We start from the raw sequence: 19,573 nt of genomic DNA, 5'->3' as shown, positions 1-19,573 counted from the left end.
TATTTTAACAATAGAAATCCTTTAAGGAATATTTTGATGTCATTGAGTTGCCACTCATGGCTAGTGCATATGGGTCTTGGAATGTAGCTCTCAGTGCATCAGGTGCCCCTTTGCTGCTTATTGCTCGCTCTGCGATAGTCTTTATTCTGATAATTTGTCCCTCCAGCCAGGTCACCATTTAATCCTCCCCTTTTGGGGTTACAAAGTCTAACAGGACAATTGTCCAAATTCCATCTCCAGATGGTGTTCAGTCCCAACTCGTGGCTTTGTGCCTCTGTACCAGTGGCTGGCAGGGGAACCCAGGCCTGCGTGCTACACAGGGTTCCAGCCCAGGGATCCTATAACCAGTAATCCAGGTCCTCATACATTTCCTTGTTGCTGTTTCTCTGGACTCTTTCTGACCAAGCCTTTCTATCTTCTCTTACCTCGTTCTGGGTTTACCATAGGAGCCTAATCTACTCCTTGTGGCTACTTCCCCCCCTTCTAGCTTCTTGTCAGATTCCTTACTACAGGACAGGCTCTCAGGGCTTACTTTCCTCTACTTCCTCCTTGTCACTGATGACTTCCTCATCCCAGGCGTCATGTCACGCTAAACTGTATTATACCATTCAGTCACTAGGTGGCGCTGTGTGTAAGAGACCTTATTTATGCTAACCTCAGCCATACCTAGCAGAGAATTACAAGACTTTAAATGACTGGTGTATATAAGCAAGCTATGTAGCCCATCCATATTTGGTATAGAATGAAGCTATATCTGCAGTTCCCCTTTTCCGGTGCTGATTTTCTCTTCCTTTTTTGCTGGAGTTTTTGAGAGTCTCCTTATAGCTTCTGCATAAGATAGGTTATTAACAATTTTTGTCTTTTGTATCATTTTAGCTTGTTTTGCCACAGTATGTCCACTATATGCTGGATTGTAACTCCCACAGCAGTTACTACATGTGCCCTCCACCCCTTCTATACAATTTTTATAGGAATGCACACCCTCACATTTACTGAATCTCATTTTCCCTTTACAAACATTTGTTACACGGCCATACTGTTGGTGCTTATAACACCTTATAGGAGAAGGGATATATGTCTTGTTTCTAAATATCTGATACCCTAATATTACTTTTTCAGGTAGAGTCCCTCCCTTAAATATGATCAGTACAGCAGTTGATGACTTGTTTTATCTTCCTCTTTTATTAATTATCCACTTGCTAATACTCTATTTTCTATGCTTTGTTATCTCATTATTGCTTAGCTCCAGTGGTACCACACATACTATCCCTTTTGTTTTGGTCAAATACTTTGGTAGCTTGCAATTTATTTTAACTTTCCATAAAGTTTTAGTTTTTGCAGTTTATCAGCCTGTTTTTTTGTTTTTACTTTCAACTGAAAGATCCCCATCTCACAACCTCCTGGCTCTTACTATATCCTCTCTCCTATTTTAAATTCAGTCAGCAATTTACACAGAGTTAACATCAGCTGATCTTATTTCTCTGGTCAGGAATCTTACAATTATAACACTAGTTTATTTCCTTCCTTTTGCTAATATCATCAGATTCTGCTTCTACTCTTTTCTTTTCCCCCCTACTTTGTATTAATTCTTTCCCTCTAATTGACTTTTCTTCAGCTTCCAGATCATTTGGGGTCAGAAAATCCTCCATTTCCCTCAACCTCCCCAGCCCCAACCCCTTTTTTCCTCCTCCAGGCCTTCCAGCCCAGAGCCCAGTGAGCTCCCAGCTCTTTCTGCTCTCAGCTTCTTGCTGAGAGTGCTGGCCGAGCCCTTCCCCAGCTGGGATTCACTCTCAGTTAACTCTGTCCTGCCTTATCTCAATTGATGCCATGTGACCTAACTGGCCTCTCAGGCCCTCATTAATCCTATCTGGGCTAGTGTGGAGTGCACACCCCATCACATTTGTGGAGGCAAGAACCACATAGAATCATAGAACTATGGGTCTGGACGGGACCTCGAGAGGTTAGCTAGTCCAACCCCCTGTACTGAGGCAGGACCAGGTATATATAGACCATCCCTGACAGGTGTTTGTCTAAATTTCTTCTAGTGATGGGGATTCCACCTCCTTCTTTCGAAGCCTATTCCAAATCTTAACTATCTTTATAGTTAGAAAGATTTTCCAAATATCTAACCTAAACCTCCCTTGTTGCGGATTAAACTCATTATTTCTTGTCCTACCATCAGTGGATATGGAGAACAATCAATCACTATCTTCTTTGTAACAGCCTTTTAACATACCTGAAGACTGTTTTCAGGTTTTCCCTCAGTCTTCTTTTCTCAAGACTAAACATGCCCAGTTTTTTTAACCTTTCCTCATAGGTTAGATTATCCAAACCTTTTATTAATTTTGTTGCTCTCCTCTGGACTCTCTCCAGTTTGTCCACATCTTTCCAAAAGGGTGGTGCCCAGAACTGGACACATTACTCCAGCTGAGGCCTCACGTGTGCCAAATAAAGCAGGATAATTCCTTCCATGTCTTATATATGACACTTTTGTTACTACACTTCAGAATATTAGCCTTTTTGCAACTGCATCACATTGTTGACTCATATTCAATTTGTAATCCTCTAGACACCCCTCCCGATCCTTTTAAGTAGTACTACCTCCTAGCCCGTTATTCTCTGTTTTGTAGATGTGCAGTTGATTTTTCCTTCCTACATGTCGTACTTTGCACTTGTCTTTACTGAATTTCATCTTGTCAAATTCAGACCAATTCTCCAATTTGTCAAGGTAATTTTGAATTCTAATCCTGTCCTCCAAAGTGCTAGCAACCCCCCCATTTTAGTGTAATCTTTAAATTTTATAAGCCTATTATCCACTCTTTTATTTAAGTTATTACTGAACATATTGAATAGTACCAGTCTCAGGACAGACTCCTGTAGGATCCCTCTTTGTTCTCCCAGTTTGACAGCAAACCTGATATTTACACTGTATTGATATTTACACTGAGTATGGTTTTCCAACCAGTCATGTACCCACCCTATATTTTCATCTAGACCACATTTCCTTAGTTTGCTTATGTTAATATTATATGTGACTGTGTCAAAAGCCTTACTAAAATCAAGATATATCATTTCTACTGCTTCCCACATCCACTAGGCCAGTAATCCTGTCAAAGAAGGAAATTAAGTTGATTTGGCATGATTTGTTCTTGACAAATCCATGCTGGCTGTTATTTATAACACTATTATTCTCTAGATGCTTACAAATTGATTGTTTAATCATTCGTTCCAGTATCTTTCCAGGGATCGAAGTTAGGCTGACTGGTCTATAAATCACTGGGTCCTCTTTGTTCTCCTTTTTAAAAGATAGGTACTACATTTGCTCTTCTTCAGTCCTCTGGGACCTCACCTGTCCTCCATGAGTTCTCAAAGACAATTGCTTCTGAGATTGCTTAAGCTAGTTTTCTAATTCTTCTAAAATGAATTTTATCTGATCGTGCTGACTTGAATACATCTAACTTATCTACATGTTCTTTAACCTCTTCTTTCCCTATTCTGGCTTGTGTTCCTTCCCCTTTGTTGTTAATATTGTGTGTTAAGCATCTGTTCACCATTAACTATTTTACTGAAGACTGAAGCAAAATAGGCATTAAACACCTCAGCATTCTTGATGTAATCCATTATCTCTCCTTCTCCACTGCATAGTGGACTTACCACTTTCCTTTATCTTTCTCTTGCTCTTAATGTATTTATAGAACCTCTTCTTATTGCCTTTTATGTCCCATCCTATGTGTAACTCATTTTTTCCCTAAGCCTTTCTGAGTTTGTCGCTACATGTTTGTGCTGTTCTTTTGTATCTGTCCTTAGCAATGTGCCTTTGTTTCAACTTTTTGTAGGATTCTTTTTTGATTTTCAGGTAATTAAAGAGTTCCTGATGGAGCCATAGTGGTCTCTTACTATTCTGCCTATTTTACCTTTGCATCAGAATGGTTGTTGTGCCTTTAATATTGTCTCATCTAACATTGTCATCACCTAAGACTGTTGTATATTTACTCCTGGAGTGATAATGCAACTTTAAACTAGGTGATCTCTCTTACTAGGCACCTATGTCATTTCTTTTATATATTTGCAAAGTGAATCTAAACTCAAAGGAAAAAATGCAGCAGTTCTTACTGGGAATGAGGTTTTCCCAGCACAAATTCTGTTGCTATCAGAACAAGTGAGACTAAGCAGTGAAATATGAGGAAGAATAGATGTTGGCTACATTGCTTTTTCTGCATTTTCCTGTCGCATGCCTGAAACCTTGCTGACAGAAAGTGCAAATCTAGTTTACTGGAGGGATGTGGAATGATTGCACATGGAGTCAGTGAAACAAAAGTAAGTAGTCCACATACATTTCAGAAACCAGAATATGTACATTGCATGTGCAACAGAGTACATTCCTGGGAAAACACATCTCTTGGAGTATGTGACGCTGCACAGTAACAGCCATAATGACACCTGAAACATGAACAACAGCATAAACATGCTGTGAGTCTAAATGAGCGTATATGTATAGTAGGAACATTTTGGGCAAGATTCTTTTCTGGTGTAAACTGATGTTGCCCATTTGACTTCAATGGAGCTACACCAGTTTACACCAGTTCAGGTTCTGGCTTTTGTCATCAACCCAGAATAAAGCAGTACATTCAAGGGAAGCTGTCTAGATCATCTTTCGTATTAAGAATAACTATGAGATGAACGTTTGTGGGGCACTAGGAAACTTGTTTTAGAGTACTGAAACATCAGCAGTGGATGAAATTTGCTGCAATACAAGGGTCTACGTAAGGTTTTCTGTACCACTTAATTGCTTAATGTGTGGCAGAATGAGAAATACTAAAGAATTGAACTCTTTGAAACAAGGATGTTCTAGAGATTCAGCAAATTATCATTGGCCTGCATTGCAAAACCATTCCAGAAATGACTGGTTTGGTAAACTCAGAAATGTCAAACAATGAAAGGGCAGTGAGTAAGTCAAATATCTTGCCTATTTGATTTAGAATATCAATATTCTTAGATATGCCATCCCACAAACCAGCAGTTCTAGTATCATTTTAATACAGTACCCATCATCTTCTGTCTGTTACTGCTATGTATAGGTACAGGGAGAAAAGGAGTATAAGGGAAGAAAGAAGAATCCCTCAGTATTTTCAGGATGGTTCTTTCTGTCCTAGAGAAATAGCATCAGAAAAGTAATATCTCCTTCTTAAAAATAATGGACAAGATCGTTGTCTCCATAGAGTCTGCTTTGCACCACTGCAGAAGTGCAAAGCAGTCAAACTGATTTAATAGCACAGGGAAATCCCCACTGTAACATGCATAGACAGCTCTATTCTTTGCCCTCTCTAAAATCCATGGTATAGACATATGTATAATGGTCATGTGGCTGGAATGAGACAGTGCTGTGACAATCCCTGGCTGCTAGGATGACACCTCAGCGGGCATTACTGCGTGGCACAAATTAGAGCAACCCTGAGGCTGCTCAAAGTTTCATCGGGGACTGAACTGGCCTTAAGATAGCCCAAGAATCAAGGGGGTATAAAGATTGCTTAGAATCACCTTTATCTTTATCTTGTTGGGTCCTGCACCAAGATGCTGGCTGGACCAAAGGAATTCACTATGAAAGCAAGTGCTATATCATTATCAAAAGCTATTGCCTTTTTTGCAAAAGAAATAATAACTTTGATATTTGAACACTCACTGTGTCATTCATCGTTACCGACACATAACATTTCACTTTAATTTTAAGATACAATTCCACATGTTAGATTTGCACTTCCTAAAGCTGTAAAAGTAAATTTTTCGTTCCCAATATTTTGTTTGCCACCTAATTTAAGATCAACCTAATATGTGAAAGGCACATATATTTTGTAAAAATAAAAAAATCATACTTTTGTTCTGAATGCTGTACTGCCATCTAATGAGATATCTATAAATTACGTGAAAACATTTCTCTCACAGTGTTGCACTATTGTTGCTTGGACACATGTGGTACAATATGGCAGACAACTACCGTATATTCAGGAAATCTGTAATTATGGAAGAAGATTCAAGGGCTTATTCACTACTGGAAGTCTGAGTGTAAAACTCACTCCTCCTACCTGGAGTTATGTTCATACAACAATGAAGAACTTATCCCTTTGCTAAAGTTTGCATATAATGAAATGTTCATTTAAATAAATACAATGAATAAAGTTTCCTGAAGAAATAAATGATATAATCAAAGAGCCACTTGGTTCTATTTCTAGCAATGCAATAGAATTCCTGGGTGAATTGGGCAAATCCTGCCCCACATCTGTAAGCGTGAAGATCTTCAGACAGTGCTGCTCTGTTATGTGGATGCTGAGACCAGATGAGGACAGCCCCTGGAATACATCTCTGTGGGGACTCCTAGAACTTTTTTTTTTTTGCAGGATAGTTGGAGGGAGGCTGGGATCCAATTCACAGAAGATTCTCCGGGTGGTGGTGACTCACACAAATGGTTCCTGTATCAGCTCTTGGTGGTGGTGTGTCTGGGAAAGGGATATGACTGAGATTCGTCTCAATAGCCAAATGACTACAGGACAGGGTGGGAAGTAAAACTGTCTTAGGGCCCCATTTATGTCCCTCCTTGTCAGCACAACTGAAGCGCTGACCCAAGATATTTTTGCCTTATAAGCAATTCCATATACCGTATTTTCTAAGGTTTAAATCTTGTCATTAAGAAAGACTTAGGGCTGAAATCAGGCATAGTTTAATTGTTGCATTTCAAAACACGTACATTGAGAGGTGGTACTCAGTCAAATGTGCAAAAAAGTAAATCTAGTCTTGTTCTACTCCCACCTACACTTGTGCACATCTGGAGTATCCCCATTATTAAGTAAGAATAAATAATAATAACCACTCAATGCTTCCAATATATATAGAACTTTCCATTCATGGATCTTTTCAGAGATGAATAAGTATTATTCCCATTTTTCATGAATTTACTCAGGTGTAATTTAGAGCAGAATCTGGCCTTTAATGTTTATTTTACAATCCTACTTGGAACCATGCTCGCACAATCCACTGCTATTTTGTTTTGTCTTAATAATAAAGAATGTAATTCCAGTATTGTTGGGATCATAGTATGTCACTGAAACTTTACATAAACAAGGGAGGAAAGGGTGTCTACTGTTTACTGACACTAATAAGTGTTATAGGCTTGCCAATCAACAAGTACTACTTCTGACTTTTCAGTAACTGAAAGCATTCTGTTGACTTTATGGAACACCAGTGTCTCCACACAGGAGGAGATCAAAGAGATGCATTATGTTTCAATACATAACTTTATGGGACAGATGGAATTCACCCAGAGAGACCCATGACACTTAGGGCCAGATTATCAAAAGTATCGGACGCTAAAACCTATTAGCACATTCAAACCTTTATCCCAACACTGTCAGCACTTTTCAGCTCCATTTAAAGAGGCCAATCCAATCAGAATTTTAACTACTGCAAAAGTTCAAATGTAGGTCAGGAGAGTGGTTAAAAGAGGTGGAAAGTCCAGAAGACCCTTTTTTTGCCATTTCTTTTTCTTTCCATGTGGGTAATGTTACAAGTGCCAGGATACCATGTCTTTGAAAAAGGGGGAAAATATCATCTTGGGAAGCATGCCACAGCTTAAAAATGTATTTTTACAAAAGTTATATTTTTTAAAATCTTGCAGAAACTTTTTACCTCCATGGGTCACAGAATATGAAGAAAACTGTTTGCTGTGTTATCCCTGAATTTTACACCAGTTTTCAGCAAGAAACCTAAATGCAGTCTTGAGGGAGTGTATTGCCTGTCTCTCGGACACATTCCTCCCCAAATTTTCTGTGGTCAGATCCTGATCATTTTATTCCAGGCCACATTCTGCTTTCTGGGCTACATTCTACTTTCTGGTGTACTGACTGAACCAGGAATAAAGTCATTGGCTTCAAAGGCATGAGTCTTGTTTTTCTCTGGTGTAGATGAGATCAGAATCTGGCCCTCAGTTTTTACACAGACTTTGTCTACATGGGAAAATTATACTAATTATACCAGTATAGTTAAACTGGAATAATCCTCCCCACCTCATGTAGGTACACTCTCATTCTGGTAGAGTTGGTTTCTTTGTTTAGCTCAAACCCATTTCTAAGTGAAATAAACTACGCTGAAATAGCCACTCTTATACCAGAAGAAGAATGTGCATATGGGGTTTGGGGATGGTGGGTGATTATGCCAGTATAAGTATATTGGTTGAAGTTCATACCTTAGTTTATACTGGTATAATTTAACCATGTAGACAAGCTTTCAGTCCTAATTCGGGAAAATTGTCACTGTATCCAATAAAAACAAGAGTCCTGTAGCACTTCTAATCAATGATTGTGAATAGGCCTCATCTACTCTAACTGAATGGACATTGCTAACACCTACCCTGCCCATTGTTGTTCCTTACCCTTGGATGTATACATACACCCCCTATCTGATTTCTATTTCTTGCATCTGACGAAGTGGGTTGCAGCCCACGAAAGCTTATGCCTGAAGAAATTAAATGTGTTAGTCTTTAAACTGCTACAGGACTCTCGTTGTTTTTGCTGTATACAGACTAACATAGCTACCCCTCTGGAACTGTATCCAGTGACAGTTTGCCTGGGTAGACTGGACTAAGGACCTAATAATTTGCCCTTAAGTTTCAGAATTGATTCCACACCTGACAATGTCTAAGGCAAGGAATGTGGAAAACATTTTCTTTTTTTAAGGACATATTTTCATGCTCTGTAGCAATATCAGAAATGATAATGATAGACTTCAGCCAGAACTGGGGCAAGGGACTAAGTCTGCAGTCCTTGCACAAACAAAAGTCCCACTGACTTCAGCATGATTATTGAATGTATGAGGACTACAAAATCAATCCTAGTATGACACATATTTGAACACAACTGGAGCTGAATTATTTTAAGAGGACTGTTAATCAAATCACAATTGCCTCAGAGAAATAGGGAGAAAAATTAGACAGCTGACGTTTTTTGGTTACGAACTCTCTGAAGTGATCAGATACCCTAAAATGAACAGTGTGATATAAAAATCTAGATAGAGAAAATAATTTCATTCCCTACTTTGCAGAGAGTAATATTGTGGACTCTTTGTAGCTGTGAGCAATTCAAAACTTATTTCCATTGTAAGAAAAATCCCTTGCATTAGCAAGTAGCTTTTCATAGTATGAGTATGAAACACTTAAACATTTTTGCTACTGCAGGCCAAATATAGTTTTTCCTCTGTGTATTTATTGTCTTATGTTTGACTACTCTTTTGTTTGTGTCACTGCCATAACACATTCTTTCCTTTTTTAAATAAAACATTAATCAGTGGTGAGAAAGGGTTAAAAAAGTTGCACCAGTGAGCAGGTGTTGTGTAGCAGACTCTTTGGTTTACTTCTTGGCCACTCAAGCAGTGCAGGTGTTGAACATCAGCATTTCATCCTGTTTGATATCTGGGCTTTTGTGTTTGTCATCTGCAGGAAAACCCCCCTCAGCTTTGTTGTTTAGGCTGAACAGGATAAAACAGAATTTATTTCTGATTGGTCTTAAGGTTGAAAAGACTAGTGCAGCAATATCTGCCAAGCTAAGACGTGGAAGTCTTGTTTTAACTTGACCTTATATATTGATACAGTTAATTCTTTACAAAAATAGTAACAATTAAGAACTAAGGAACAGAAATCTGGCAATTAAAAAAAAATGAATGTGGTGCAATTAGTGTTATATAGTTACCTCTCCACCCCCAAAACTCTCTGGCATGAGGTGCCCAATCTGGGCAGCCTCTGAGAATGCTACTGAACAAGGTTCCTGCATGCAACTTAGGCAGCTGAATGCCTATCTTCCCCAGTGTATGAATTGCTCTGGGGCTTAGGCAGGAGATAGACACTTAGATGCTTACACTGAGGGAGTAATGCAAGTGCTCTCCTGTGTGTGTAGAGCATGGCTGCAGTGGGGAAGCCCAGAGGCAAAAACATAGGCTCCAAGTGAGTTTAGACACCTACAGAGTTAGGTGTTTTGTGGATCACAATGGTGCCTAAAAATAGGACTTAAGAATCTAAGTTTCCTCATGGATCACACCCATAGTACATACTCTTGGGCATTTTGTTATCCTAAGGAAGAATCCTAAGGATGCTATAATCTACAATGAGGACACTTTTGGGGTTTTTTGCCTGTTTGCTGTCAAATGCTAAAAAGATGTGTTGTGCAACAATTGCAGAATCTCTTTTTTCCTGTTTCCTTCACTGAATAATTGGAAGGCCTATCATAGCCTGCTAAATTTTCTGTGAGATGGAGAAAAATTGTGATTGAAGTCCGTTTGAATGTCTATAAATCTATATAGCAAATGATTTAATCCCGTCATCCTACTACTTTATTTAATTTTATGTGAAACTAATATGATTTTGAATGGCTGCTCTTTTCACCAAAGACAGAAAATGTCATTGTCCCATGCTGGACACGTTGTTCATGACTAATTTTATGGTGGCACCCAAAACATCTATCAGGATCGGATTGAGTTAAGTGCTGAATGAACAGACAGGAGGAATACGTGGTCTTTGCCTTAGATAGTTTACAATGTTGGGCCCTGAACCTGCAATTGACACAGCCTGGGTGGACTGTTGTGCCAGCACGAAACCCTACTGTTGGCAGTGGGACTTTGGACAGGTGCAGCAGTTTGCCTGTGTTATGTTAGTCACAACACGAGAGCATATGGCCACAATACTGCAGCTGGCCTTGCATAAGTAGACCAACTCATCTGATGTCGATGAATCTGTGTGTGTGTGTACTGAGGTCAACCCATGTGGAACTCCTTCCAGGATAACAACCTAAAATAAGTCCAAGACATACATAGGGCTTCTCTATATAGTGTGGTGAAGCACATTAGAGGGGTGTGATTTACAGAGTGCTCTAATTTGCTGCACTGTAGCTGTCCCATGTGAACCTCTGGCATGAACTAAAAGGTACCTAGTTTCCATTAGCATAGTCCTATTAGGTACCTTTTAGTTCAAACCAGCAGGATCTATTCAGGGCATTTAGAGTGCAGCATGTTAGAGCGCTTCCCAGAACACACCCCTCTAATGCACTTTACTGAGCTGTATAGACAAGCCCTTACTTTCTCTCAGGTAGGCTAAAAGCATTGATTTTTTTCTGAGAAAATTTTAATCTGGAAAAAAAAAATCCACCTTTCATCAGGTAGCTCAACTGGTTATACATCTGGACTGTTGGTAAAAAAAAGTATTTGACAGCAACAGCTGTCTAAATACAGCCACCCAATGGGCTGTTCCAGCAACTGGGAATAGCTGGAGTTCAGAGGTGCCTGGAAATGGCCCATGTCCCAGAAGCTAGGAGTAGAGTAATGCTTATTCTAGCTTTATAGCAACTGGGGATTCCTCTTGCCCAAGGGAATTTCCTGTATAGCAAACTGGTTAAGGTGGCTTTCAGGAGTGGCACAAGACAGCCACAGCAGGGACAAGAATCTGGCCTGAAAGCTGGAGATGGAGTTGTAGGAAATACATCCTTCTTGCCTTTAGATTAAGACTGCCAATTTTGTAAATTGTTAAGCATTTGTCTATATTCCAACATCAGAAAGAAAACAGTGGCATATCGCTACCAGACATACTGTACTTCAGCATCCACTTACATTCCTCTTCCTGAACAGTCACTTAATGCATGTAATAAATTGCAGCAACTTTCTGGAACTCTTTCACAGAACTTCCCCTCCACACTTTAACTCCTCGAGGTCTGCATGAAATGCTTACAAAGAAGTCACTTCTTAACCTGCTACAATATTTGACAATAAAGGGCCAAAATATTGTGACACCTACAATCCTAAATGCAGTATCAGTAATGGGCCAAAACATTGCAGGATCAATATGTTTTTAAATCATTATTGTAGAATACAGTAGCACATTCTTATAAGATCATGCTAGTTCCCTTGCATGCCGCTGTATTGAATTGAAAACAAGGATATACCCCATACACAAAGGGGCTTTTAGGTACTAAAGTAATACAAATAATAAATAATAATATACCATCCTGTATATTCAGAAAGTGACGCAGATATCATTTTGGGAAACAACTCTGCAGTTTTGAGACAAAAGTATTGCTCAATGAAATCAGCGGGTATATGGAACTTTCTGTTGATATATGTCATAAACCCAAAATACTCAGAAGGGGCTAAACTTAACTTCTGTCTATCTGTCTATCTATCCAGGTATTTATATTGTGGTTATCATCATGATAACTTGATATTTGATAACAAATTCTTGAAAAGGCAGTTGGAAGTAGACCTAAACAAAATTTTTGGAAGGGTTTCAGAAGCCAAGAAACATGACTAAAAATAACAATTGCCTAAAAAACTAAGTAAGATGGTGAAGAAAGCATGTCACTTTTATAACACCGTTTACCTGTTTAAATCTTATTGGTGCATACTGTAATTGCTTTTCTGTTTTCATAACACCACCTGTCAACTTAAATTAAGAAGCATTTTACTATCAAGTCAAAGACACTTAAAGGATTCCCCTTTAAAACAGGGAAATTATCTTTGTTACGTCCCTGTCTCCAATCCAGCTGTCACTGGTACTCCATTATTCATTTTGGTAATGTTAACCAGCTGCCAACTTAATGTCTCTATAGCTGGAATCCATTTAAGGATCCTCCTTCTTTCCAGACAATCAGGACAATTTAACAATTGTTCTGAATTAGCAAACTGTTTTAATGCTAAATGAAACCTAAACAGAAAATTGTATATATTTTGCTTTGAATCACTCTCATGTCTGAACATGGCTGGCTCAGAATTAGTTCATTAATTTTTGGTAAAGTGTATTAGACATACTAACCCATGTGTTTATATGTCACAGTGTGTACGTTGTTTTTTCCTTATTTTCATATTAGTACTGTGTCCAGTCTTGTTACTGAAATCACTATTGCTGTCCATCAAAGCACAGTTTGCTACTCTACTGCTAATTGGCCATTAAGCTAAAAAAAAAAATCACATACTGCAATAATTTGCTAAACACTAGCTCATGATAATTAAAAATGCTTAATTTTAACATCTGAATTGCTGGAAGGGTATACACAACAAGATGAAAAACAGCATAAATGACACCGATTCTTGACTAGATATTGTGAAAATTCAGTGTTTTGGAAAATAGCTGTAGCAAAATAAAATAAATTAGGCTTCCATCTGAAAATGGGAAATAAATTTGGTTGCCTCTGAAAGCAGGCAGTTGCTGAGGTGTTGTCAAATCATACCACAAACCATAGTTGGATAGGTGGGTATTAATGTGAACCAGTAAAAAGAATTTATGGAAATCCCAAGAAAAAACAATTATTAACGTATAATGTTAAGGTTGAAAGAATCTATCATTTACTTTAACCAAATGTAGTAAGGAAAACATTGTAATTTTATCAAAACACACAAATATCAGAAAGCTGGAAATGCAATGTCTTTGATTTCTTATGTATTTTGCTCCAACCTATGCTGGTGTGAATTTTTGCATGTGAAATTTGAGTTGGATTCCTTTGGTTTTGTTGAAGTCATGATTTGAAAATGAGGCTTATAATGGAAGCTAACAGTAGGTTTAACTATGGAAGGACTAGTGCTCCTCTATAATATTGTCCTTTCTACTGGAAATTCAATAAAGAATATTGAAAACCAAAGAAACACAGAATTTCTGGTAAATGGTGTAGTGGTAATGACTGTACTGAGAGAGAAACGTGTCTCCTTATACTACATCTTTAAACTGCAGATGAGAAACCACACATTTTTGGCTTTGCAAAAAACATTCACCATTCTTGGTATTTTGACAATTGTGGTGGTACTATATAAATGAATGGGATATAATTATTCCTGTCTACAAGTTGTACAGAAGGGTAGGTTAGGTCATATAAGAGAAGTTGCATTATACCTAAAATTCATTGAAATTTAGAAGATCTCTAGAGGATGAAATGACAATGGGTGGGATCTGTTTAAAAATCCAACGTAACAGAAATAGTTCTGGCCCTGTTCAGGACAAATTATGGGAGAATGGGAATTTGATATGAGGTCAGTTCCCCTGAAGACCCTGTAGGCTGCAGGGAGTGGGTCTTAAATTTCCCCCCACACATCATAAGACTGCAAAAGAATTGTCTAGTTGGCTTGCTTTCCTTAAGAGCTCCGTAAGGGGAGGGATCTTGCTAGCTTCCCTCCAGAACAGGGAGGGCATATGCAACTGGCAAAAGATATCTTAATACTGATGCTTAAAGAAAGGTTCAGAGAAAAGCAACAAAGGTAGTTAGAATTAGGAAAGGATTTATATCTGACTAAAGACTACAAAGCCTACTATTATTTATCCTTAGAAAGCATGAAGCTAATAAGCTTCAAGCTTCAAGTTTAACTGAAGCTTCCAAAATTATGAAGAATATAGTGAAAATAGAACTATCACTTCATTTTATTTTGTCTTACCACAAAAGAACAAGAGGCCATTTGGTAGTACTTTGGTGCATACATTCAGAACAAATAAAAACCCTAGTACTTCACACAGCATGTAGTCAGTGTACAAAAGTTACTGCTGTGTTAAACCAATATAAAACCAATATTAAACCAATTACTGTACCTGGATTTTGTATATGCGTGTGCCTTTGTCCACCAGCTGACCCAATGGTCGTAAAGAAATGATGCTGATGGACTCCAAACGAAGTCCAGTCCAGGTTTCTCTGGCTGTAAATTGGTATATATAGTGAAAGGTAATATTGAAAAAGTATATCAAGCGGGGAGAATGTTGGAAGGGATCTTCAGATTCCATGTGGGCTGTGGAGGATTTCAGAAAACTTTTGGGATAATAAGGATTTGTTAGGATTTAAGACAACAGAGACTGCTGATTAGTTGCAGGTTTTCCAGTGACTTATAGTTTAATTTTTGTGCTCTGTATTTCCACCATCAAACAGCATAAGCATAAACATGTAGATTCAGGCACCTAATTAAAACATGAAAAACCACAGAAGCAGTGCCAGATTCAGACATATAGGAACAGTGAGCTTTTATAAACTGGGACTTTTGGAATAATGAAAGATTCCACAAACATGTCCATATTTGCTTTTGTCTTTAAAATGCAGAACTGAACGGATTTAGTTTATACTATTAACCGTAATCAGATTTTTTTTAATGATTTCCAGTTATTGTTATTCTACACAGCTTATGCAGGCTATACAAATATTATATTTTAAAAGTTTGTTAAAATAATATTAAAGTTGCAAAGTCAAGCACTAAAAGTTAGGAAATATCAGAATTAAGGTTGCCTGTATAACCTTAATTTGCCCCCCTTATGTATATGCATTATGATACAGTCTTTAATTTCATAATCACACACTATTTTTTTCCATGTCTCAGTCAGTGAATGGGCAGCTATCCAATATTTCTTTTTATGCTGCTTCATTCAGGGTGTGGCCCCAAGCCTTATTTAACACACACCATCCAAAACCTACACTGAATACTACATTATTAACTTCCTCCTGAAAGTTTCAATAATATTCATCAGAATATCTGAATTCTTCACAAACATTAATGAATTCATCTTCACAACACCTCTGTAAGATTACGTGGTATTTTATCTCCATTTTGCAGCTGCAGAACCAAAGCACCGAAAGATTAAAGACAAATTTGTTGGAAGTGTCCACTAATTTTGGTTGCTGAACTTGAGACATATAGGTACATTGATTTTTCAGAGGACTTAGCATTTTTACAGTGTGTTCTATGTTCAAAGCACAGCTCCCATTGACTTCAGTTGCACGTACAGCTGTACAGCATTTCAATAAACCTGGCCTAAGTATCTCATGCTGGGTGCCCAGAAAATGAGGAATACAAACAATAAGTGGCCAACTGTAAAAAGTTTACTTTAAATGACTTCCCCAGCATCATATAGAAACTTTGTGGCACAAACAGGGATAGATTCCAGTTCTCCAGGGCAACATTCAACTTCCTTAATCACAACACTATCCTTTCTCTTCCTGCAGTTCACTGCTTCATTCATGACACACCTTCCAGCTGCTTCAATAAATGAAGTAAGGGTCCTATAGACAACAGCCTCATTCACTGCATATCCCGGATACATTCCCAGAGTCTTGTTCATCCTGTGCACTGACTGATGCAGGGGTCCTGTGGAAAAAATAATATGAGATCATGTAATTAAACACTGTATCATAATACATATGAAGAAAAGAGTTGAATTAAGGTTGCACAGGCAACCTTAATTCTGATATCTCCTTTTGAATGCTTGACTCGGCAATTTTAACACTTGTAATGTAATTTTTGGATGTAATTTACTAATTAAAAAAAAAAAAAGAAACCCTGAAAAGACAGAAATCCTATCACATGGAATCATATTGACCAGCATGGGTCATCAGCAGTGTTCGGACCTTTATATCGACAGCACAGAACTGCATCATTTAAGCTAACGGAGTGACTTGTAGCAATAGTAGGCTGTTATTCTCTATGTGAACCAGTCAATGGAGGAAGATAAGACACACATTGTTTTTTGGGTTTCACATATATTTGTCCACAGCAGAAGAATGTAGAGACTCCTGGGTTTAATTCCAGGTTTTGGAAGGGAGTGCATTTAGTGGTTTTACACAATTGTGCCCGGTGTCCCTAGCCCTGTGTCCAACTTCTGGCTCCTGGCCCTGTCCCCCTCTACTCCTATCTACCACACTCATCCTAGTTCCTGCCTCCTCCATCTCTGCTCCATCTACCCAGCCCTAGCTCCTGTCCCTTCTCCGGGTTCTACTAACCACCCAACTCATCCCAATTCCTGCCACCCTTTGCTTCTATTAACCCCTAAAGGCCCTGGTTCCTGCCCAAGTCCCCTCTCTTTCTATCCACCACCACATCCCCTGGATCTTGATCCTTTGACCCCAGCATCTTCTGTCTCCCTCACTCCTATCCACCCTCTACCCCACAGCTCTTGTTTCCTCCCACTCTGGCTTTTGCAACATACCCCCTCCTCATTTCTTACCCTTCTGCATTCAAGGCAGGTAACTTCCTCCTCCTCCAAGCTGCCTGGACATCAACAGGGGGAAAATCGAGTGCTCAGGAAACACAGTCTACCTGCTCCCAGTTCCAGTGCCCAGTGGCACAGGAGGCTCTAGCAACTGAAAGGAGCAATTGCAGTGAAAGTCCTGCTTACCCCTGCAGCTCTGGGCTAAGCATGCTCAGTGTGGGTGGAATCTTTGGGGAATTAGCCACCAAACTCTAAAAAGTAAAAATAAAAATTGTAAGCTATTTGGGACAGGAACTGTTTCCATCTGTGTCTGTACAGTGCCTAGCACAATGGAGTCCTGGTTTATAACTCCTCAGCACTATAGTAATACAAATAATATTAATAATAATATTGAGAATATGCAAACTATAGTTTTTTAGAGGCACATCCATCCTCTCACCAGGGTGATACTCCTGGCAAATTTCAAGTCCCTGATGTAAAGAATGGAGGTATTAAACCTTTCAGCGAAGCAGTTGTAAGAATTTTTTTAGCATAGGCAAAACAGTGTATTTTGTCCCTTATCTTGTTCTTGGATATAGCCAGAAGCTTCAGAAGCTCGCTTTGAATAGGGTGGTGGAGGGATAGGATGAGGAACGGGGTGGATGTTCTTCATGGGAAGTCAGGGGAGCAACTGAGACTCAATGGGAATGGGGAGAGGCAACTCCAGGCTGGAAAGGGGAGTCCTTGTGGTTTGTAGTCTCTCTTGCTGGCTGCTAGGTGTAGGTGCTCCCAACTCTGGCCTGATCAGCTGAGTTCCTACTTGCTCCCTGGCCTGATCTTGGTTGCTGCAGTGGCTGCTCCAGGCCATTTGGTTCTTGCTCTTGCCCCGCCCCTCTGTGTGCGCGCAGTTTATAGGAAACATTGGTTTTAAGAATGTGTAGTGGAATAATGTTTGGGGGGTGGAAACATAGATTAGCCCCCTCTGCCCTGCTGGTTCTACTGCCTCTGGAAATGGCTGTACTGTTTCATCTGAAACTTTCCATAACAATTCAGACACCCAACATGGAAAATTTCAGCCTGAATAATTACAATCTGGCAAAGTTAAAAGCAACTGAGAATAGGGTCTTAGAATGGGAAGTGTAAGGAAACCTTAAGAACAGGCAGTACTACCAGTTCTGCCTATAATATGCAAAGAGCCGATGTATGAGATATATTCAGTAGTGCATACATCCAGACACAAATCCTGTTCATAGTAATCTGTACATTTTATTAAATGTATGCCTTTGCAATTAAAGAATTTAAGAGGGGGATTTTTACTCTGAACTAAAAAATGATTCCTAGGCTAAATGTAATTGAAACTGTTTCTTAGAACCAGGATAAAGTTATTATCTCAGAGAGAGAGAGCACCTTCAAGTTATTATTGATATACTGAAATATGATCTTCATCCTCTCAGACCTGTGTTTTGATTATGATCAGTTCCTGTGTTCTGACTGCCTTCAGAACACCCCCTCTACCTCTCCTACCCTGACATCACTCCTAGCCTTGTCTTCTCTCCTGCCCATCTTCTTCCTCCATTAAAAGTAATTATATTTCAATTAATATCTGGGTTTAGGTGAGGTGACAAGTTGAGAAGGGGAGCAGAAGGTGAGCTGCCAGATTTCTTGTGAGTGTGTGTGTGTGAAGTTCTGATGGACAGGAGCCAACTAGAAGAAAGGAATTTGCATAATCACTGTAAAATTATTATGAAATAATGATAAAGACTTTATTCAGATCCCTGAAGTTTGATTTACTAATACTCACCCTCACCTAGAATACAGGGATTTATATATTATATGGGTACTAAAAAATAACTGCAGACTCATTATGCAAATCGGAAGTTTTCAGTAAAGGCCCATTCCCATTGAATTCAATGGGCTTTGGATCAGCTGCTAAGAGTACAGAAAATTGTATAATTGATAAATAAGTGTACATTTGGGGATTAATAACTGCACAGTGCCTCTGTGTTCTGATTGAACAGTTTATTTCGCTATAATTCCAAAGGAATTTTGAATGAAACAGAACCTTTTGGCAAAAAATTAACCAGTTGGGAAGGTGGCAAAATACAAGATGGACTTGAAAAGCAGTGAAAGAAAATGATAACATCATAGTAGATCTGGGATTTTTTTTAGATGTTTGGTATGCACAAATTATTACATTACAATGGAATGATAAAAGTAACTGTCCTAGATGTAAAAATTAACTATAATCATTAACGTGCATAGTTTGAGATATTTTGATATTATTAGTTAACTTTTGACACAGATGCAGAAGAATTCATAGAAAAGGACAGAAAGGAAGACTTCCAAACATGAAGAGGCACAAAGGAATTTGAGATGATATCCCTAATGAAACACAGAGCTTCAGCACTGTGAGAAAATTAAAACTTGGGCCAAGAATCAAAGAGAAGCTCAATAGACTTCAGAAGGCTTTTTATTGTCTGGGATCAAGGAGGTTTCATCTTTTAGTGTGCAAAGGGCTAATAATGATCTGCTAATCTATGTGGAGCATTTATATTGTTTTCCTTGTCATTTCTAAAAGTCTATTAAAGCTTACATGTAAGGAATTGTAGCTAGAAATCAGAT

The sequence above is a fragment of the Emydura macquarii genome, unplaced genomic scaffold, assembly GCF_026122565.2.
Source record: "Emydura macquarii macquarii isolate MOO-44397 ecotype Brisbane River unplaced genomic scaffold, CSIRO-AGI_Emac_v2 contig_3108, whole genome shotgun sequence".
Taxonomy (NCBI): domain Eukaryota; kingdom Metazoa; phylum Chordata; order Testudines; family Chelidae; genus Emydura; species Emydura macquarii.
This window is presented reverse-complemented; position numbering follows the sequence as displayed.